The sequence below is a fragment of the Micromys minutus genome (assembly GCF_963924665.1).
Source record: "Micromys minutus genome assembly, chromosome: X".
Taxonomy (NCBI): Eukaryota; Metazoa; Chordata; class Mammalia; order Rodentia; family Muridae; genus Micromys; species Micromys minutus.
Genome location: NC_137970.1, coordinates 87,734,309 through 87,758,568, shown reverse-complemented (window position 1 = coordinate 87,758,568; position 24,260 = coordinate 87,734,309). Strand labels below are relative to the sequence as shown.

The 24,260-nt window shown below is 39.2% G+C and overlaps 2 pseudogenes across 2 annotated transcripts; both read right to left on the bottom strand.

Moving 5' to 3' along the window:
- Positions 1-10,280: 10,280 nt before the first annotated feature.
- On the bottom strand, positions 10,281-11,563 carry LOC308415997 (eukaryotic translation initiation factor 5-like; annotated as a pseudogene). The gene has a single exon. The product of its transcript is annotated as a eukaryotic translation initiation factor 5-like (transcript).
- An 11,200-nt stretch (positions 11,564-22,763) lies between these two features.
- Positions 22,764-23,510, bottom strand: LOC308415990 (thioredoxin-dependent peroxide reductase, mitochondrial-like; annotated as a pseudogene). The gene has a single exon. The product of its transcript is annotated as a thioredoxin-dependent peroxide reductase, mitochondrial-like (transcript).
- Between the last annotated feature and the right edge of the window lie 750 nt (positions 23,511-24,260).

Genomic DNA, 24,260 nt, shown 5'->3' with positions numbered 1-24,260 from the left:
TGCTTATCACTGCACATCAATATAAAAAAGCTTATTTAACTTATCAAAACGTATTTAATACCAAACTATGCTTTTTTGGTTAATTTTGTTTATATTTGGGATGACAAATCCATAGAATATTTTCTTTTATGTTAAATTACGATCTTCATATTAATCTTAAAATTTTGTGACATGTCTTTCCTTTTTTTCCCCACAGTTTTAATATATTATTCTTCAACAACATTTTTGTATCTTTATACTTTTTGGTTATTTTCTTTTTAAAAAATGAAAAAATAATTTAAAAATGCATAAAACTGTTGGATTATTTATTTTAGAAATTCTCCCCTTTGTGTTGGACTGCAAATTGAGTTTCTTTGTCCTTAGGCCTTTTACAGGTAGAACTGAGAATGTATGTGTAAGTCCTATGACAGTACAGAAGGAACAGCATTTATATATAGCTTCTAAAAGGGAAAACAAAAAGGAGAAAAACCCTTTGAATTCCATGTGCCCATCTCAAGACATTTCCGCTCGAAGATTTGAGGTTCTGGATTCCAGGTTGGAGTTTTCCAATGTTAACATAAACAACCAGCACACACACACACACACACACACACACACACACACACACACACACACATAAAGATTAATGTAATTATTCTTCTTCTTGCTGGTCACTACCACCGCTTTCTATTTCTCTTTCTTTGTGTGAATTTATATAAAAGAAAAAAAGAACTTTTTGTAACAACTATTTGCAGTTTAAAAATGAATAAACCCCGTTTTTCAAAAAAAAGAAAAAGTGAGCTGTACTCATCTGATGATCTACTTTCTACGCAAAGTTTTCTTTCTATTGTTTCTTCTGATATTTGATTCTCCTTTTGATGTTTTTGGTTTGGTTTCCCTATTATGTCCTTCAGCCTTTTGAGAATATCATGTTCTTGTGATGAGGTGGGTTTGAGGAGTTGGTGGGTTCTGTGACCTCCAAGATATCCATACTGAAAGACTCTCAGGGTTTTCTGGACAGAAACAGCCAAAATTGAATTCAGCCATTTTGGCGTCTGGTGTGAAATTGTACTTTATTTTTATTTTTTTAAACAACTTTATTTTACAAAACAAAGATAAATGTACAGATTTTAAACATTTTTTGCTTAAAATTATACATTTTTGTCAGTACTTTTTTTCAGATTTTAAAATAATTTTTACATAAAAATATATGAATATATTTTTTAGTCAGTACTTGATTTTTTTAAAGGTTTGATAGTATGCATTGAAAACTTAATAGTTACAATGAGCGTAAAGTACATGTAAAACAAAATGTAACATGGAAATAGTCAAATTTTTCTTGTTTTGTAAATATTTTTTGTTTTGTTTTGTTTTCTTTATTTCTTGGACTTCATACAGTCTGTGAGTTGTTTCTGGGGGAGTGGAAGCCTCTGGGGTTAGCATCCCACTATCAGTGACTGCATATTATGTCTGTTCTTTTGTGACTGGGTTATCTCACTCAGGATGATATTCTCTAGATGCAGCCATTTTCTTAAGAATTTGGTTAAGTCATTGTTTCTGGTGGCTGAGTAGTATTCCATTGTGTAAATGTACCACAATTTTTGTATCCATTCATCTTCTGAAGGACATCTGGGTTCTTTCCAGCTTCTGGCTATTATAAATAGAGCTGCTATGAACATTGTGGTGCATATATCTTCGTTGTGTATTAAAGTGTCTCTGGGGTATATGCCCAGAAGTGGAATAGCTGGGTCTTCAGGTAGTACTATATCCAATTTTCTGAGGTATCGCCAGACTGATTTCCAGAGTGGTTGTATTAGTTTGCAACCCCACCAACAGTGGAGAAGTGTTCCTCTTTCTCCCCAGCCTCACCAGCATCTGCTGTCATCTGAGTTTTGGATCTTGGCCAATCTGACTGGTGTGAGGTGGAATCTCAGGGTTGTTTTGATTTGCATTTCCCTGGTGGCTAAGGATGTTGAGCACTTCCTCAGATGTTTATCAGCCATTCGGTGTTCCTCAACTGAGAACGTTTTGTTTAACTCTGTACCCCATTTTTAATAGGGTTATTTGATTCTCTGGTGTCTAGCTTTTTGAGTTCTTTGTATACCTTGGATATTAGGCCTCTATCTGATGTGGTGTTGGTAAAGATCTTTTCCCATTCTGTTGGTTGTCGTTTTGTTTTTTTGACAATGTCCTTAGTCTTACAGAAACTTTGCAATCTCATTAAGTCCCATTTGTTAATCTTTGACCTTAGAGCTTGAGCCATTGGTGTTTTGTTCAGGAAATTTTCTCCTGTGCCTATGAGATCTAAGGTTTTCCCTACTTTCTCATCTAATAGTTTCAGTGTATCTGGTTTAATGTGGAGATCTTTGATCCACTTACACTTGAGCGTTGTACAAGGAGATAAGAAAGGGTCTATTTTCATTCTTTTGCATGCTGAGTGCCAGTTGGTCCAGCACCATTTGTTGAATAGGCTGTCCTTTTTCCATTGAATGTTTACTGCTTCTTTGTCAAAAATCAGGTGACCATATACATGAGGGCTCATTTCTGGATCTTCTATTCTATTCCATTGATCCACATGCCTATTTCTGTACCAGTACCATGCAGTTTTCAGCACAATTGCCTTGTAATATAGCTTGAGATCAGGGATAGTGATTCCCGCCGATGTTTTTTTGTTGTTGAGGATGGATTTAGCTATTCTAGGTCTTTTGTTATTCCATATGAAATTGCACATTGATCTTTCCAATTCCATGAAGAACTGTGTTCGAATTTTGATGGGGATTCCATTGAAACTGTAGATTGCTTTTGGTAGGATGGCCATTTTTAAGATGTTGATCTTTCCAATCCATGAGCCTGGGAGATCTTTCCATTTTCTGAGATCCTCCTCAATTTCCTTCTTTAGAGGTTTGAAGTTCTTGTCGTACAGGTCCTTCAAAGCTTAGTTGCAGTCACACTAAGGTATTTCATAGTTTTTGTGACGATTGTGAAGGGTACCTTTTCCCTAATTTCTTTCTTTACCTGTTTTTCCTTTGAGTATAGGAAGGCTACTGATTTGTTTGAGTTAATTTTTTATCCAGCCACTTTGCTGAACTTGTTTATCAGCTGTAGGAGTTCTCTGGTGGAATTTTTGGGGTCACTCAAGTACACTATCATGTCATCGGCAAAGAGTGATGTTTTTAATCTCTTCCTTTCCGATTTGTATCCCCTTGATCTCCTTTTGCTGTCTAATTGCTCCAGCCAGGACTTCCAGTACTATATTGAATAGGTAGGGGGATAGTAAGCAGCCTTGTCGAGTCCCTGATTTTAGTGGGATAGCTTCAAGTTTCCCGCCATTAAGTTTGATGATGGCTGTTGGTTTGCTGTATATTGCTTTTATTATGTTTAAGTATGGACATTGGATTCCTTTTCTTTCCAGGACTTTTAACATGAAGGTGTGTTGGATTTTTTCAAATGCTTTCTCAGCATCTAGTGATATGACCATGTGATTTTGATCTTTGAGTTTGTTTATATGGTGGATTACATCGATGGATTTCCTTATATGAATCCATCCCTGCATCCCAGAGATGAAGCCTACTTGGTCATGATGAATGATCGATTTGATGTGTTCTTGGATTCGGTTTGCAAGGATTTTGTTGAGTATTTTTGCATCAATGTTCATAAGTGAGATTGGTCTGAAGTTCTCTTTCCTTGTAGGGTCTTGTGTGGTTTAGGTACTAGGGTTATTTTAGCCTCAAAAAATGAGTTCGGTAGTATTCCATCTGATTCTATCTTTTGGAATAGTTTGGAGAGTATTGGTGTTATATCCCCAATAGATGTCTAATAAAATTCTGCACTGAACCCGTCTGGACCTGGGCTTTTTTTGGTTGGGAGGCTTTTGATGACTTCTTCTATTTCTTTAGGTATTATAGAGTTATTTAGATGGTTTACTTGGTCCTGGTTTAACTTTAGGATCTTGTATCTGTCTAGGAATTCGTCCATTTCCTCCAGATTTTCCAATTTTGTGGAGTATAAGTTTTTGTAGTAGGATCTGATGATTTCTTGAATTTCCTCAGTTTGCATTGTTATGTCTCCACTTTCCTTTCTGATTTTGTTAATTTGTATACTCTCTTTTTGCCCTCTAGTTAGTCTGGCTAGGGGTTTATCAATCTTGTTGATTTTCTCAAAGTACCAACTCTTGGTTTTGTTGATTTTTTCAATGGTTTTTTTTTTTTTTTATTCTATTTGGTCTATTTCTGCCCTAATTTTGATTATTTCTTAATGTCTACACTTTTTGGGTATATCTGCTTCCTTTTGTTCTAGGGCTTTTAGCTGTGCTGTCAGGTTGCTGATATAAGCTCTCTCCAGTTTCTTTTTGGAAGCACTTAGAGCTATGAGTTTTCCTCTCAGTACTTCTTTCATTGCATCCCATAGGTTTGGGTATGTTGTGTTTTCGTTTTCGTTGAATTCTAGAAAATCCTTAATTTCTTTCTTTATTTCTTCTTTGACCCTGCTATCCTTTAACAGAGCATTGTTTAGTTTCCATGTGTATGTGGGCTTTTTGTTGTCTTTGTTGTTGTTAAAGACCAGCCATAGACTATGGTGATCTGAGAGGATGCATGGGAGTATTTCAATCTTCTTATATCGATTGAGGCTTGCTCTGTGTCCAATTATGTGGTCAATTTTCGAGAAGGTGCCATGGGGTGATGAGAAGGTGTATTCTTTTACTTTAGGATAATATGTTCTGTATATATCTATTAATTCTAGTTGGTTCAAAGTCTCTGCTAGTTTTGCAGTGTCCTTGTTCAGTTTCTGTTTCCATGATCTGTCCATTGGTGAGAGTGGGGTATTAAAGTCTCCCACTATTATTGTGTGGGGTGAAATGTATTTTTTGAGCTTTAGTAGGGTTTCTTTTATGAATGTGGGTGCTTTTTTATTTGGAGCATATATGTTAAGGATTGAGAGTTCCTCCTGACAGATTTCCCCGGTAATGAGTAAAAAGTGTCCTTCCTTATCTTTTTTGATAACTTTTGGTTGGAAATTTACTTTATTTGATATTAGAATAGCCACTCCAGCTTGCTTCTTGGAGCTGTTTGCTTGGAAGTTTTTTTTCCCACCCTTTTACTCTGAGATAGTGTCTGTCTTTGTCTCTAAGATGTGTTTTCTGTATGCAGCAAAAGGCTGGATTTTGTTTATGCATCCAGTCTGATAGCCTATGTCTCTTTATTGGGGAGTTGAGTCCATTTATGTTAATAGATATCAAGGAATAGTTGTTTTTGTTTCCTGCCATTATTGCTTTTGTGGGTTGAGTTGTGTCTGTGTCTTTTTCTTCTTTTAGTTTTCTTGTTTAGGAGTTTTCTTGTTTTTACCAGGCTGCATTTTCCCTCATTGTATTGGGTTTTCCACCTATAATTCATTGTAGTGCTGGGTTTGTGGTCAGATATTGTGTAAATTTTGATTTGTCTTGAAATATCTTCATCTCTCCATCTATGGTGATTGATAGTTTTGCTGGGTATAGCAGCTTGTGCTGGCACTTGTGCTCTCTTAGAGTGTGCATGATATCTGTCCAGGCTCTTCTAGCTTTCATAGTCTCTGTTGAAAAATCGCGTGTCAGTCTGATTGGCCTACCTTTATATGTTACCTGATCTTTTTCTCTTACTGCTTTTAGTATTCTTTCTTTGCTTTGGGCGCTTGATGTTTTTACTATTATGTGTCGGGAGGTATTTCTTTTCTGGTCCAACCTATTTGGAGTTCTGAAGGCTTCTTTTATGCTCGTGGTCATCTCATTCTTGAGGGTAGGGAAGTTTTCTTCTACGATTTTGTTGAAGATATTTAATGTGCCTCTTAGTTGATACTCTTCTCCCTCTTCTATTCCTATTATCTTTAGGTTCGGTCTTCTCATTGTGTCCTGGATTTCCTGGACATTTTGGGTTAGAAGCTTTTTTTTTTTTGCATCTTCTCTGGCTGTTTTGTCTATGTTTACAATGTTGTCTTCTGCCCCCGAGATTCTCTCTTCCATCTCTTGTAATCTATTGGAAATGCTTGCTTCTGTGACTCCTGATTTCTTTTTTAGGTGTTCTACCTCTAGGGTTATCTCTTTTAGTGTTTTCTTTATTGTGTCAATTTCCGTTTTAAATTCTCTCTTCCATTCCTTCATCTCTTTGGTTGTGTTTTCCTGTAGTTCTTTGAGGTTTTTTATTTCCTCTTTAAAAGCTTCTGAATCTTTTTGCTTTTCTTCCCGTTCTTGTGTAATTATCCCTATCAGCATCTTGAGGTATGATTTTAGGTCTGTGTCTTCCTTTTCTGGAGTGTTTGGAATTCTGATGTTTGCTGTTATGGGAGAGCTGGTTTCTGGTGTTGCTAGATTGTCTTGGTTTCCTTAGGATATACTCTTTCACTTTCCTCTTGCCATTTTGTTGTCAGTGATATGTTCTTGCCTTTCCCTTGTATCTGGTCTGTGTCCCTGGATCTCCACTGGTCCAGGAGGCAGATGGGCCGAGCCCTGTTCTATGCCTCAGAGTCATCGGGTGGGAACAGAAATTCCAAAGTTCTGTTCCTGGTCGCTAGATCAGGCAGGGCAGGGCAGGGCAAGGCTGGGGGTGCACTTTCCGTGTGCACTCCGCAGAGATCTCTCTGCTCCCTAGCTGCCCAGGTCTCCCACCCACCAGTTGCTCTGCCTCTCATACTTTGTTTATTTTGTTTTGTTTTGTTTTACTGCAGAGAAAGGTGGTGGAAGAGACCCTAGTTTGGAGCAATATTTCCATCGAGCAGAATTGCTTTACTGTTTCTTCTGACACCTCGGTGTGCTGATTCTCAGCAGGACTGCTGGCGATAAAAGGGATACATGCATAGGGACACTGAGTACAACCAGATGATGGATGAGAGTCTGACCAGTGTCAGCATCAGAGGCTCACCCTGCCTCATGGCAATAACCAGCACTCCATAGAAAGTATAGACTTGGCTTTTCTGTGGCACCCATGCTTATCAGGGTGTGCAAGAGCTCTCTGGCAGCAGTTCAACCACAGCCTAGGAACAGATGTGTAGCAACATACTTCTGAGTCCTTTATATCCTCCTACTGTTTAGAAACAAGAGATAGCCGGATTGCCTGTAGGCATATCAAGGTCCTTGGCTTCATGATTATGTTACTGAACCCTCACTTGTACCTACCCATCCTTCCTGAATTAGACATTTCCTTAGGCTTCTTTCTGTCCTTTGTTCACGGGATTGGAAGTCCTCAAAAATTTTACCAATAATACATATGTACACCAGTCGTTCCTTCTTTTCTTCATCCTCTTTGTGGCTATCCCCACGCCCTTCCTTTCTTTTGTGGTTACATCCTCAGTCAGCTGTCTGTGCTTCCTTAATCTCTGTCTTTTTAGTTTGAATTTCTGGGTTTTCCTTCCTTTTGTACTTTTTCTGTCTTTCCAGGCGTGTAGGTAGCATTCAGTGTCCTGTGTCCAAATGGTGTCTGTGCTGGAAAGTTTTATGTGAACTTGACATAAGCTAAAGTCATTTGAGAGGAGAGATCCTAAGTTAAGAAAATGTTATCACTTGATGCTACAGGGTAGGAGGAAACCCCACCCTTGCAGAGGATAAGGGAGGAAATGGGGGAGGGACTCTGTGAGGTGAGACCAGGAGGGGCAGCAAACAGGATACAAAATGGATGGATGGATGGGTGGGTGGGTGGGTGGATGGATAGATAGATAGATGGATGGATACATAGCTACATAGATTGGTACATAGATAGACAGGAAAAACACAAAACAACAAAAGAAAGGAAGTAAGGAAGGGAGGGAGGAAGAAAGGGAGGAAGGAAGGAAAAGAAAGAGAAAATGTCTCCATAAGATTGGTCTGTGGGCAAACATATAGGGCATTTTCTTAATTAGTGATAGATGTCAGAAAGTCCAGCCCTTTGTGGGTCAGACTGTTGATTCTGGGTTCTATAAGGAAGCAGGCTGAGCAAGCCATGAGGAACAATCCAATAAGCAGCATCTCGCCATGGCCTCTGCATCAGCTCCTGCCACCAGGCTCGTTTGTGTACTATTTGAGTTCCTTCCATGGCTCCCTCCAGTGTTGATTAGTGGGGGAAAGTGTAAGCTACAATGAACCCTTTCCTCACTAGTTTTCTTTGTCTGTTGTGTTTTATCATAGCATTAATAATCTTAACTTATGTAACCTGGGGCACAGGCCTGGTGAGATTGTACCATGAGTACCCAGAGCGCAGAGAGTGCTTAGCAGTGCTCACAAAAAAGGTTCCTGTTTAGCCCACAGTAAGGGCCTGGCCTCTGTCAGAGGGATTTGGGATCTGCCCAGAAAGGCTGTGCTTGCAGACTAGACACACAGGCTCTTTTCCACATGGAGCAGCAGAGATCCTGGGACTAAGGCCTAGTGAGATTGTTCCTTGAGTACCCAAAGCAGAGAGTACTTGGTGGTTCTGGTGGAAAAGTTTCCTTTCCAGCCAACGTTAAGGCCCAGGCCTTGGTCAGAGGGAACCGGGATCTGCCCAGAAAGGCAATGCTTGAAGATCAGCTCCACAGGCCCTCTTACACCTGAACCAGAGGTGAGCCTGACGCATAGGCCCAGGGAGAGCAGACCGGGAGTTCTCAGAGAGCAGAGAGTGCTGTGCTCTCTGAAAAAGGGTCCATTTTGGCCTAGAGAAAGAATAAAGTCCCCACCAGTAGTACTCAGGACCTGTGGGAAGAGGGCTGAGCTCCCGGAACAGCTTCATAAGAGCTCCCACACCTGAGCCCACAAAGATAAAGCTGAGTCACTGCTACCAGAACTCACTGCTTGCCCACAAAAAGCCTAACATTCAGGAGCCATTTTCTTTTTTTCTTTCTTTTTATTTTTGATTTTTTTACATGTTTATTAAAGTCATATATTCTGCGAAATGGATGACACAAGAAAATAATATCCAAATAATGTATGAGCTAGCATACCACAATCACATGGGTTAACTCCTAGAATGCACTTTTGTGGAAAGAAATATGTGCTATGTTTTTAATATAGAAGACAAGTGTTCAAATGTAGTCAGGACCCCAGATAGAGCTCACACCAGCAAGTGGTTCAGAGACTGACTTTTGTGTCTGAAGTCCAAGGCTCTGAATGAGCAGCTCAGGCCTTAGCTGCACCCACCCAGTGGCCCTCACCAGACTTCTCAGGTATCCAGCTATTGCCAATGTAAAGTAAAAAATATTCCAAGTCTTAACCAAAATACAGGCTCTGACTCAGAAGTATGAGTTTAACTTTCTCTTTAAATAAGACAATCAAGGAAGGGGAACAAGCTTGAAAAACAGTAACACGTATTTTGTCAAGATAGCAACCAAAATCTACAGTATAAGCTATTATATTCAAATTAAAAGGCATTAAAGAATAAACCATAATATCGGGGAGGGGGGAACACATCAAACACAAGATACAGTATTCTAAACATTTTGAAATTATAATTTAAGGGTAAGAGTTGAAAAACTATGCTGTTTTAGCTAGAGATTAAGTGCACCTTTTTTTCCTGTTTCTCCCAAATAGAATCAGAGTTTACAATTTAATCACACCTCAAAGCTTTTTCTCAATACAAAACAACCACTAAATACACACAAAATACTATTTCTTAATTTCCGTGGCTTATCCAATGTGCAATGCACATGACTCAAAAGACTACAATTTGGGGTAAGTGTACACAAACTGAAAAACCACAATTCCATGTTTCAAATTTTTCTCTTAAACCACAGGACACATGGGTCATTTTTACTTCTCATGAGGATGTCATACTGTCGTTCAATAATCAAATTTCCTTAGAATGAAAAGAATTGTCAGTTGACAATCTGAATGGGACTGGAGATACAACTTTCAAAGTACTGCATTTTTTAATGGCCGAGTCAGGTCATTATAATTGTTTGCATTCTTCAAGTTTCCAGTACCTAACAATCTACCAAATTCAAGACGCCTATGTTAAATGGTGTAACATCCTAGAAGTAGCCAATTACTTCAGTATAAGCCTTTCATAGCCCAAAGTCTGAAGAATGACCAAAATCAAATCTTTATATTTTCTTTTGTAACTGTATAAATGTGATCCAAATGTGTCCACCACTAGTTTTTCTCAAAGAAACATGCTATAACTAAGCAAACTACAGCTGCTCACTGATATGTATGAACTTCCCAGATGTCTCATTGGGCTTAACTATAGACCACTCACAGTAATAGCTTTGTAGTATCAAGTGTAGCATGAGGTCAAGCCATGTTAGCTCTTGCACATACATGATGCACTTCTGGCTGATAATGGAGAAAAGTTTGCTGCATTACACTGTTAAGTGAAGTTGCATCCATTCTTTTAAATGGTGCCAATATCAACGTCACCATCCTTGTTGTCAGACTTCACAGTTTCAACTTTTGGTACACTGGCAGTCTTTGAATATACCACCCCAGTATTTTCATCTTCGTCATCTTCTTCACCACCAGAAGATTCCTCCTCTGTTTCCTTTAGCCATTTAATAAATGGCTCGGCTTTGACACGGATCTCTTTGGCAAGTTCTTTTTAGAAATATTTCTTAGAGACCTTTTCTGACCAGCTGATAATGACCTCTTCTTCTAAACGGTCTGCATCATACATCTCCTTCAAGATATGTGGAATCTTAGAGATCAGCTGAGCTTGATGCATTGCTACCACACATTCCAAACCATGAAGAAGGTACCGCTGGGCCTTTTTGTTATGACAAAATCTTAGAAAATGGTGCCTGTATTTCTTGATTTGCTCTCTTTTCTTCTCATCAAAGAGAACTGTCAAAACAAGAGGACCCGTGGCTTTTACATACAGTCTTCTTGCCTCAGCCACAATTTCTTCATCAGATGAATCAATAATGCCCTCTTCTTTCTTTTTCTCAACAAAATCAAACAGGATGTTAACACGCTCTTCTACAGTTTTTTCCAAATCATCACTAAGTGTCAGACCCTTTGCATGGTCAATGATTTCCTCCATTCTGCGACTTTGAGCTTCCTCGGTTGTATCCTCCCCACAATCATCATCTTCCTCTTCTTCCACAGCATGTGGAGGACTAATTTCATTTGGTGGTGGAGGTGGTAGTGTCTCACTGGTGGATACAGGGCCATTTTCCTTGTCCTTGCCGTTTCTATTTTTATTTTCCTTTTCTTTCTTTCCTGTGCCAGTGTCACTATTCTCAGGTGGGATTTTGAGAAAGAATATCCAGAGTTTATGATGTGCATCAAGCATGCCTCGGTACCCACAGGCTTTACAAGAATTACCTATTGTTTGCTTCTTTGGATTGACATGCAGATCTGTTTCAGGATTCTCACACTCAGGACAGAGAACAAATTTCTTAATGAATCCATCCAACATGTCTTGCAGCTTATTCGCCTCATGAGATCCATTGACAATATAACGCTCATTCTTACATCAAACTGGGTCTGTGCTCCCAGCTCACAACCAGAGTATTTGGTGGGATACGTTGGAGGCCGATTAAGCACCTTTGCAACGTCAACCATGTTGACTATAACTGTCTTGATTCCATTCCCTTTGCCCTCAACCTTAGCAATCAAACGGGGCATCTTGTAGCGATAGAACTGATCTGACACGCTGCAGTTGACATTGACAGACATTTTGGCTTATTGACTTTATCAATAAGATGAACAGATCTTTGATTGCAACCTTTCGGTTTCTTCTGTCTGGAGAAGGGATGGCATAAACGATTGCAAGAGTTCTCGGTCTCTGAAATGAAAGAATTTTCGCCACTGAGGCTGTAAGCTTCTTGCTTGTATGCTATGTTTCTGCAGTACAGGTACCAAAGCTGTGCAACATCTCGTTTTGGTCAAATACATAAACCCAACTCGGCTGGCCCAGGACTGGGAAGACGAGGCGCTAGAAACTGGGTCCGGAGCCGTGGGGCCGGCAGAGAGAATAGGGGCGGCTGGGCAGGTGCTGCCGCTGAGCAGCAGGAAGGACTATCCCAGCATCGTCCTCGTCCACTCCAGGAGCACCACACCTGGCAACCTGTGAGGGACACAGCTGTGAGCCGCTGCCCCAGCCCCAGGAGCCATTTTCTTCCTGAGCCCACGGGCCCTCATATCCACAGGAGAGACAGGCATCAATCACTTACAAAAAGAAAACATATAATCACAGATAACAAGACGGCAAGAGGAAAATGAAAGAACTTATGCAATGGAAACCAAGACAACCTGGCAACATCAGAACCCAGCTCTCCCACCACAGCAAGCAGTGGAATACCAAACACTCCAGAAAAAGAAGACTCATACCTGAAATCTTACTTTGAGATAATGATGGAGATCTTTGAGAAGAGCATGAATAACTCCCTTAAACAAGTATGGGAGGAAAACAATGAACAAATAGAAGCTTTTAAAGAGGAAACATGAAAAACATTCAAAGATATCAAAGAACTACAGAAAAACAGAACCAATGAGATGAAGGAATTGAAAATGGAAATAGAAACAATAAAGGAAACACAAAGAGAGACATTCCTGGATAAGGAAAACCTAAAAATTAAATCAGGAGTAACAAATGCAAGCATCTCCAACAGACTACAAGGAATGGAAGAAAGAATCTCAGGGACCGAAGACAACATTGAAAACATAGACAAAACATTTAGAGAAGAGGCAAAAACAAAAAGCTCTAAACCCAAAATGTTTAGAAGATCCAGCACATAATGAGAAGACCAAACCTAAGGATAATAGGAATAAAAGAGGGCAAAGAATATCAACTAAAAGACAAAGGAAATAGCTTTAACAAAATCTTAGAAGAAAACTTGCCTACCCAAAAAATGAGATAACCATGAGCATAGAAGAAGCCTAAAGAACTCCAAATACAGTGGACCAGAAAAGAAATTCTTAATGACACATAATAGTCAAAATGTCAAGTGTTCAAAACAAAGAATACTAAAAGCAGTAAGGGGAAAAGGTCATGTAACATATAAAGCCAGAACAATCAGAATTACACCTGACTTCTCAACAGAGACTATGAAAGCTAGAAGATCCTGGACAGACATCATACAGACCCTAAGAGAATTCAAATGTCAGCCCAGGCTGCTATACCCAGCAAAATTCTCAATCACCATAGATGGAGTGACCAATATATTCCAGAACAAAACTAAATTTACACAATATCTGAAAACAAATCCAGCCCTACAAAGAATAATAGATAGAAAACCCAACATAAGGAGGGAAACTACATCCTAGAAAAAACAAGAAAGTAACTAAGCAAAAAAAATGAAAAGAAGAAAGATACACAGACATAATTCTTACTCTAAAAGCAAAAATAGCAAGAAAGAACAAAAACTATTCCTTAATATCTGTTAACATAAATGAACTCAGTTCCCCAATAAAGAGACATAGGCTATCATACTGGATACATAAACAGAATCCACCATTTTGCTGCATACAGGAAACTCACCTCACAGACAAAGACAGACACTATCTCAGAGTAAAAAGTTGGGAAAAAAAAAAAAAAAAAAAAAAAAAAAAAAACCTTCCAAGCAAATGGCCCCAAGAAAGAAGCTGGAGTAGCCATGCTAATGTTCAATAAAGTAGATTTTTCAACCAAAAGTTATCTAAAAAGATAAGAAAGAATAGAAAGAATACTTTTTACTCATTACATGGAAAATTTATCAGGAGGAACTCTCAATCCTCAACATATATGCTCCAAATACAAGAGCACCCATATTCATAAAAGAACCCCTACTAAAGCTCAAAAAATACATTGCACCCTACACAATAATAGTGGGAGACTTCAACACCACACTCTAATCAATGGACAGATCATGGAAGCAGAAACTGAACAAGGACGCAGTGAAACTAGCAGAGGTTATGAAACAATTGGAATGAATAGACATCTACAGAACATTTCACCCTAAAATAAAAAATACAACTTCTTCTCAACACCTCAGGGTAACTTCTCCAAAATTGACCACATAGTCGGTCTCGAAACAAGCCTCAATGGATATAAAAAGATTGAAATACTCCCATATATCCTATCAGATCATCATGGACTATGGCTGGTCTTTAATAACAAAAAAGGCAACAAAAATCCCATATACACATGAAAGCTGAACAATGTTCTGCTCAACGATAGCATGGTAAAAAAAGAAATGAAGAAAGTAATAAAGACATTTTCTAGAATTTGATGAAAATGTAAACACAATATACCCAAACCTGTGGGATGCAATGAAAGCCGTACAAAGAGGAAAACTCATAGCTCTGAGTGCTTCCAAAAAGAAAATGGAAAGAGCTTACTTTAGCAACTTGACAGCACAGTTGAAAGCTCTAGAACAAAAGGAAGCAGATACACAAAAGAGGAGTAGACAGCAAGAAATAATCAAATTCAGAGCAGAAATTGACCAAATAGAAACAAAAAGAACCATTCAAAGAATCAAAAAACCAAGAGCTTGTTCTTGAGAAAATTAACAAGATTGATAAACCCTATGCCAGACTAACTAGAGGGCAAAGAGAGAGTATACAAATTAACAAAATCAGAAAGGAAAGTGGAGACATAACAACTGAAACTGAGGAAATTCAAGAAATCATCAGATCCTACTACAAAAGCCTATACTCAACAAGGCTGGAAAAACTGGAGGAAATGAATGAATTCCTAGACAGATCCCAGATACTAAAGTTAAACCAGGACCAGGTAAAACATCTAAATAATTCCATAACACCTAAAGAAATAGAAGAAGTCATCAAAAACCTCCCACCCAAAAAAAGTCCAGGACCAGACGGGTTCAGTGCAGAAAGCTATCAGACATTTGTTGAAGAGCTAATACCAATACTCTTCAAACTATTCCACAAAATAGTCAGATGAAACTCTACCCAACTCATTTTTTGAGGCTACAATAACACTCGTACCTAAACCACACAAACACCCTACAAGGAAAGAGAACTGCAGAACAATCTCACTTATGAACACTGATGCAAAAACACTCAAAAAAAAATCCTTGCAAACCAAATACAAGAACACATTAAACAATCATTCACCATGATCAAGTAGGCTTCATCCCTGGGATGCAGGGATGGTTTAATATAAGGAGATCCATCAATGTAATCCACCATATAAACAAACTCAAAGAAAAAAATCACATGGTCATCTCACTAAATGCTGAAAAAGCATATGACAAAATTCAACACCTCTTCATGTTAAAAGTCTTGGAAAGAACAGGAATCCAAGGCCCATACCTAAACATAATAAAAGCAATATACAACAAACCAACAGCCAACATCAAACTTAACATTGAGAAATTTGAATCAATCCCACTAAAATCAGGGACTAGACAAGGCTGCTGCCCACTTTTCCCCTAGTTATTCAACATAGTACTGGAAGTCCTGGCCGGAGCAATTAGACAGCAAAAGGAAATCAACGGGATACAAATCAGTAAAGAAGAAGTAAAAATATCACTATTTGCAGATGACATGATAGTATATGTAAGTGACCCCAAAAATTCCACCAGAGAACTTTTACAGCTGATAAACAACTTCAGCAAAGTGGCTGGATATAAAATTAACTCAAACAGATTAGTAGCCTTCCTCTATTCAAAGGACAAATATGCAGAGAAAGAAATTAGGGAAGAGATAGATACTCTTCACAATAGTCACAAACAATATGAAATACCTTGTTGTAACTCTAAAAAAGTGAATGACCTGTATGCAAGAGCTTCAAATTTCTGAGGAAGGAAATTGTGTAAATCTCAGAAGATGGAAAGATCCCACGAGCTCATGGATTGGAAGAATCAACATTGTAAAAATGGCCATCTTACCAAAAGCAATCTACAGATTCAATGCAATCTCCATCAAAATTCCAATTCAATTCTTCATAGAATTGGAAAGAGAAAATTCCAAATTCATCTGGAATAACAAAAAAAACCTAGAATATTGAAATCCATCCTCAACAACAAGAAAACATCTGCAGGAATCACCATCCCTGTCCTTAAGCTATATTACAAGGCAATTGTGTTAAAAAACTGCATGGTACTGGTACAGAAATAGTCATGTGGATCAATGGAACAGAATAGAAGATCCAGAAATGAACCCTCACACATATGGTCACTTGAATTTTTATAAAGGAGCTGTATACATTCAATGGAAAAAAGATAGACTCTTCAATAAATGGTGTTGGTTCAACTGGCACTCAGCATGCAGAAGAATGAAAATAGACCCTTATCTCTTTGTATGTGGATCAAAAGATCTCCCCATTAAAGCAGGTACACTGAAACTATTAGAAGAGAAAGTAGGGAAAACCTTAGAACATGTAGGCACAGGGAAAAGTTTCCTGAACAGAACACAAATGGCTTGTACTCTAAGGTCAAAGATCGAGAAATAGGACTTAATGATATTTCAAAGTTTCTGTAAGGCTAAGGACACTGTCAAGAAAACAAAACGGCAGCCAGCAGATTGGGAAAAGATCTTTACCAAACCTCACATCTGACAGAGGTCTAATGTTCAATATATACAAAGAACTCACAAAGTTAGATGCCAGAGAATCAAATAATCCTATTAAAAATGGGGTGCAGAGCTAAAGAAAGAATTCTCAATTGAGGAATATCAAATGTCTGAGAAGTATCTAAGGAAGTGTGGACTTCCCTAGTCATCAGGGAAATGCAAATCAAAACAACCCTGAGATTCAACCTCACATCAGTTAGAATGGCTAAGATCAAAAATTTAGATGACAGCAGATGCTGGCAAGAATGCAGAGAAAGGAACACTTCTCCACTGTTGGTGGGGTTGTAAACTGGTACAACCACTCTGGAAATCAGTCTAGCGGTTCCTCAGAAATTTGGACATAATACTACCTGAAGACCCAGCTATTCCACTTCTGGGCATATACCCCAAAGTTGCTCCAACATACAATAAGGGAACATGCACCCGACTGTTCATAGCAGCCCTATTTATAATAGCCAGAAGCTGGAAAGAACCCAGATACATTTCAGTAGACAAATGGATACAAAAATTGTGGTATATTTATACAATGGAGTACAACTCAGCTATTAGAAACAATGACTTTATGAAATTCCTAAGAAAATGGATGCATCTAGACTATATCATCCTGAGTGAAGTAACCCAGTCACAAAAGAACAGACATAATATGCAGTCACTGATAATTGGATACTAGCCCCTGAAAGATCTGACTACCCAAGGAACAACTCATAGACCATATGAAGATCAAAAAAAAAAAAAAAAAAAAAGAGGCCAAAAAAGTGGAAGAAAAAAAAACAGTAAGTGAATAGCACCCTCTCAGAGTATGGTACACCTAGACCTTAAATCATTAATAACTCAAGAACTAAGAATATAGCCTTGTAGCAATTTTTTTATTAACAATCATTATGTTTAATCTGTACACACCATGAAAATTTTGACTATTTCCATGTTTCGGTATGTTTTACATGTACTTTATGCTTATGGTAACTAGTAAGATTTCAATGCATACTATCAAACCTTTAAAAAATCAAATTCTGACAAAAATATATTCATATATTTTTATTCTAAAATGCCTTTTAAAATCCATACATGTATCTCTTATTTAAAATAAAGTTGTAAGAAAAAAAGAAAGAAAAAATAGTCTTAACACACACACACACACACACACACACACACACACACACACACACATATATATATATATATATATATATATATTCTTTCTTATGGTCAATGTGAGTCATGGCAACCACAATTGTGCAAGGAAAGTAGATGTGACATCGGAAAGCTACCATGTGGACTTGTTTCATTACCAGTGCCACACTGGCAAAGGTCGCTAGCTGAAACCTGAACTTATATACAGGTTACCATTTTCACTGAATTATTCCTCCTAGAACTCCTTTCTGTAGGGGCCCAGAGAACACCCAGGGTCAAGGTCAAAATGGCTCCCCAACCATGTGTTGATTGTTGTAAGTAGGAAGATGATCTACTCAACCAGAGGAATAATGGGTGAATAAGTCCGAACTTTGACAGGTGGCAGAAATGGAGCTATATTCTTTTAGACTTGAGAATAAGCTAGTAGTGTGATTGTATGTTGATATATCTCAGGATCTCCTCTGCAGAGGAAGCAGAGCCATAGAGGATACAGAAACCATGGCAAAGTCTCCTGCCTCCAATAGGCTGGAAGACATTACCAAACTCAAACACAGGAAGATAATTGGTCTGCAGTATAAGCCTTTTAGAGTTTCATCCTCAGCAGAGCACAGTGCTTTCACCTGATATGCAGTGCTTCGATCACAGAGCAGTGACATTCTGTTCTGTTAGGAGGTATAAGTCTTTGTTTTTGATACTGTGTCCAAGGTCCTTCACTTGAAACTGCATGAAAGATACCAGGTTTGAGTACATAGATGTCAGTTGCTTTGGGCCAGTGAGAACTTGTAGCAAGCCAGTCACAAGGGAGCTTAAAAGGCCTCCCTCAGCTAGGCAGTACCACTGATGGAGTGCCTAAAAGTACTTATAGGACTGTCTCTAGGAGAAAAAGAATTCAGTCTTTCTTCCTTCAGGATATACAGAACTTGTCAATAGTAAGAGGGTGTCTGCTGTGAGTCTAGTCCTTAAGGACAAGATGTCTACCACCCTAGGGAAAGTCTTAATTTCCCAGGAATCCAGAGAAGTCTGTACTTCAAGTACACTGTGTGATGTAAAGATATATATATATCTTTACATCACACACACACACACACACACACACACACACATATATATATATATATATATATATATATATATATATATATCTGTATGGAAGGTGTGTGTGTGTGTGTGTGTGTGTGTGTATGTGTGTGTGTGTGTAAAATCACATTCCTTATCATGTTGCCTACATGAATTTTGTCTTTTTCCACGTATTCAGATACATAGGATAAAACAAGATAAAGTTGTAGAGTTCCTTTGAGTTTGGCCCAAAGGTAACACAGAGGGACTGCCTCAGCAAGTGTGCTTGTGTTCTGCAGTGGTGTTGAAATCCTGGCAGGAGCCAAGAAGACTTGGTTCTCTGGAATGTATCTAGGTGCCCTTTGCTCTATATAAATGTGATCAGGGAGTCTGTTTGTTGCCTATTTAGAGTTACAGACATCTGGCTATATGCACATTAAAAAAGAAAAAAGAAAAAAAAAAAAAAAAAAAAAAAAAAAAAAAAAAAAAAACCAAGTTCCACATACAAGAGGGACACAGTCTTGAGAAAAGGAAACACTAGCAAATATTTTTTTCTGGCAGTGGCTGAGTAGGATAGAGGAAACTATTCTTTATAGACAATGAGATCATAATGTTTTCCAGGAATGGCCAAAGAAATGGATTAGGGCCACAGCTGAGGAGTTAATAGGCTGTTAGCAGCTGGGATGGGATAACAGTTCTTCTTTGATATTGTCTAGTTCCCAGATTAGGTTCACTGGGATCCTAATGTTTTATCAGAGTCTGAAATTGCCTCAACACAAAAGCTCATGTGAGCAGCCAGTAATGGTATATACCTTTAATCTCAGCACCTAGGAGACAGAGATAGGTAGATCTCTGTGAGTTCAAGGCTAACTTGGTCCACAAAGCAAGTTTCAGGAAAACCTGAGCTGTTACAGAGAGAAATTCTATCTCAAAAAAAAAAAAAAAAAAAAAGCTGGGGGCCTAAACAACTCATGTGAGCTTTGGAAGATGACTGACAGACACAACTGAATGTACAAACAGGGTCCTAGAATTCTTAGGCTGCGGTCTCAGGGAAAGAGGGCCAATGGATTCTGATGACATTTGTCCTTTCTCCTCTTTCTCCTCTGACTCTCTTCCATGGTCTGAGGGAACGGGGCTGTCAAAATAGAAACAATCGCTATGCATCCTGTCCTATGTACCAGCTGGAGTCTCCCTGTCCTTGGCCTTGTGTGGGTGGGTGTGCTTTTCTTTCCTGTGCAAGCTGCCCCCTTCTCTGTCCAGTCTGCTCTCCCTGTCAGAAACCTGCTATGTGAGTATGGAGAGGGGTGAGTCAAGTTGTTAATTAGAAGCTTGATGGCTATACAATGTTTATATACCCAAGGAAGGACTAGTGTCAAGATGACAGCTGACATTCAGGCACATATTTGCCAGTTAGAGTATTCCTGGTACCATCTAAGGGAGTTGTGCTCAGCACAAGGTACAATTTTTGCCCAAGAATGTATGTGTATAGCTTCTTCTGGTGCTTGCTTCTAGTTTTGGACTTCCCAATTTAGTATTCTTATAGGGTCACTAGGCCTCGGGAGAATGCCATGTTCTAATATTGGAGTGGGATTGAAGAAGCTGTATGACCTGTGAGTTCACAGACAGTATGCACACAGGAAGGTACCAAGGTGAAGTCAGCCATCTTGGAATCTGACAGAAGTCATACTTTTTTTTTTTCATCAAAGAAGGGCGGAGGGAGATATTCTAGAAGAAGGGCATCTTGGCGTTGTTAGTGCAACACTGCCACCAACCGGTATTTCTTTGCTTTTTGTGCCAACAACTCGGTATGCTTTCCGAAAGTCTGGGGGTGAAGGAATGTGAACTATATGTGGGGGCTCATACAAAAACTGAAGTGATGGAGGCATGTTCAGGTGACAGCTGGGGGTGAGTGCAGGTCACAGGTGGGGACCTCACCATTGCCAGTCTCAGGAGCTTGCTGTATAGCTGAGTAATAATGCTTGCTGTATAGCAGAGCTCCGTGGGAAGTACAGGCTCAACTATCCCGTGGCAGCCATATTTGTCAGGCAGGATAGGAGCTTTCTTCCCAAGAGTCAGCAGCCTCAGTAGATACGTTGGCAGCATACCTTCTACTTCTTCATATCTTCTTAGGGTCAAGAATCAGAGACAGATCAAATGCTTGTCATTACAACACATCTTCATGATTTTTTTTTTTTGTTGTTGTTGAAATGTTACCTCTATCCACCCCTCAATTCCTAGAGTCAGACACTATCCTTGGGATCCTGGCCTCTGTACATGGGACTTGAGGATCTCCAAAAATATCCTCAAGATTTTACCTATTTCTCAGTCGGTGCTCTTTTCCTTGTTTTCCTGCATTTATTCCTTCCTCCTCAGTCCATCAAAGAAGGGCAGAGGGGGAGGGAGAGACCCTGGAAGAAGGGTAACTTGGTATTTTTGGTACAACATCGCCATCAAGCGGTATTTCTTTACTGTTTGTGCCCACAACTCTCAGAAAGTCTCAGGGAGAAAGAATGTGAACTATATGGGTGGGGGGGGAGCTCATACAGAAACAGAAGTAATGGAGGCAAGTTCAGGTGCCCGCAGAGGGGGTTAGTCCAGATCACACGTGGGGACGTTACCATTGCCATTGAATCCCATGCTGATATCCTTAGTCTGTTCTCTCCACTTTGTGTTCTGTTGGCAAGTAAGAGTTGATGAATCCAAGTCAGTACTCCTCATCCCTGTACAAAACATGGCCGCCGTGAGATCACAAAGCCCATTCCTGTGTAGCTGATGGAAACCAAACCTGGCTAACCCCAGAACCGGTCTGTTGTCTGGTGCTACCTTCACTTCTTGACTGGTTCTGATTCAGTATTTGAACCAAAATCCCCAAGTATTCCTCACCGACTCCCAATCTGTTAAGAATAAGCACATCGGGGTGTTGGCAGGAACAGCAAAGCAAATCCGCTGGATGGCAGTATAGTATCAAGAATGCCAGACACTCCTCTAGCAGGTTCGCTCCCTCCGCCCTTCGCTTAGGAAAAAAGCTAAAAAAAAAAAAAAAAAAACTGAAAAAGATCAACTTAGACACTAGACTCCAAACTGTTTTAGATGAAATATGACCTCTGTCACAAAGCCTGTGAATCACTGCATTTAGTCTTTCTCATCCACTAGTATCAGGAACTCTCCCCTGTTCTGACCTATCCCCCCCCCACACACACACCCATACCTCTGTACCCCAGTGCATTGCAAACTCACACTGTTGACTAGATCACACAGAATGGCTGGGGTCTAGTTCTCTTTTGCAGATGGTTCTTTCTCAACTATCATCACACCTTCCAGCCCATCCATGTGGGAGTCAACTTCATCGTTTTACCTTTCTGCAGGCGAAATACAGTCAGAAAATGGATGTTCTATTATTACCTTTAGGGCAAGAAAACAAACTTTCCAAAGACAAATGCATTTCCCCATCACAAATGCCAATGCTGGCATTTGAGAACCATTAAAAATAAATGGGTCCAGAGAAAATTCACTGGACATTTTTTTCTTTTCTTTTTTCTTCCTTCCTTCCTTCCTTCCTTCCTTCCTTCCTTCCTCCCTCCCTCCCTCCCTCCCTTCCTTTCTTTCTTTTTTGATATCAAAATCACAAATATCTTAATGGTTATGGTGTTTTAGAAAGAAAACCACTGGATTAGACATAGTCCTTCATGATTACACTTCATCATTATCTCAGAACACACAAGGACACTATGGGTTAATGACTATAAGAAAAATAATAGGAAATTCAGCATAATTCACAAAAATTCAAGAGGAAATTTCAGGACCTTGACCAGATGCTTTCACTAAGTACTGGTGCTATGTGCTACTTCACTGTACACTAAGGTTCGGGGCAGGCTAAGGGGAAGAATGCTTACCCTCTGAAGATTTGGTCTAAGAAATGGGAACCAAGCGCTTGTGGAGAATCAGTTAGCCATCAACTAGTACCTAGTAAGGACAGCTATGGAAGCAGCTAGCCACCTTTAGAGAGCCTGAACTCATCTTAAAATTACAAAGCCTGTGGAACAGTACTTATAATTACTTATAAGCATGATGAGGTTTTGCCATTCTATAAATAATCTTAAGGGCATTGAAGGGATTCAAGCGGGGGCTCTTTTTTGGCACGAGAAGCTTTAGGTAAACAGCAGACATAGGGTGCCTACTGATGGACCTTCATAAAGTCCGCTTTTGAAGCTGTTGGATTTGGCTTGATTGTAGGGGATTCTGGTGTCAAGTTGGCTGGGTAGACTTCTCCATGGTTCTCCACAAACTGGAACACCTTTACCAAATGGAGTGGATTTTCCACACTGTGGCCCACTGGAAGGTCATTGACACTCAGGTGCTTGATGACACCATTAGGGTCAATAAGGAAAACACCTCTGAGTGCAATGCCAACACTTTCTAACAGTACTCCATAGTCTCCAGATATCTGCTTCGTTAAATCTGACCACAGCTTGATGTTCATGTGACCCAAACCACTATTCTTTCTTGGTGTGTCAGTCCAGGCAAGATGACTGAAGTGGGAATCCACTGAAACTGCACCGTCATGAAATCTGTTGGCTTTGTCACTGAAAGCAACAATTTCTGTAGGAGACGCACAAATGGGAAATCCAAAAGGTAGAAGAACAACACCAAGTATTTCCCCTCAAAGTCATGGAGACTCAACTCTTTGAACTCTCCCGTTGACAACAGCAGTACCTTTAAAATAGGGCCCATGCTGGGTGACAGCAAGGGTGTGGAATGAGGAATTGGTGCAAAAGGCAAACTTGGCTTGGACAGAGGCAGACCACAGCATGTCTATCAAACAGGTTCTTCTGGAAGCAACAGGCCTAAGAATGGTTGAGGCAGAAATACTCCAGAAAATAGCAACCTAGGACCAGAGCAACCTTCCCACAGCTGCCACCATCTTTAGAGCACACAAGAGGCACATTAAGCAGAGATACCCAACAATAGCAAGACCGGACATTTTTTTCTAAATTGTTTGTAAATGAATTTTGTTCCTTGCTCTAGGATCTAAATCTATATGTATCATATATATATATATATATATATATATATATATATATATATATATATATATATATATATATATATGTGTGTGTGTGTGTGTGTGTGTGTGTGTGTGTGTGTGTGTGTGTGAATATATAAAAATGCTATATATATATAAATGCTATCTATCTATCTATCTATCTATATATATATATATATATAACAATGCTCCCTCATCTTTGCTAAATTACAACTAATTATTTTGAAGAGGTGAAATCATTTTTTGCTTGCTTTTTCTTTGTTTTTCCTGAGCTAAAAACTGATTAGAAAAAACACTTATCTAAAGAATGAAAACCTACACAGAGAAGCAGCAGTTCCTGGGCAATAATCAGGTTTTCTGGTGTAAGTATCTCAGTGTTCTGGGTCACTCAGCTCCTCTTGGGCTGATTCCTACTGAAGACTCATAGAGGAAGCAGGAAATACAGATCCAGGCTGGCATTTCCACAGCTGCTGCCATGGCGATTTTAACTTCAATAAGTCCCAGCGATTTTAACTTGAAAAGTTCATATCTTATTAATGAAAAAAATGGCATTTTATGCCCGAGTTTTTCCTAAAAGTGCCAGGAGACTGGGCACTGGACACAATCACCTCCAATAAGTATGGAGGG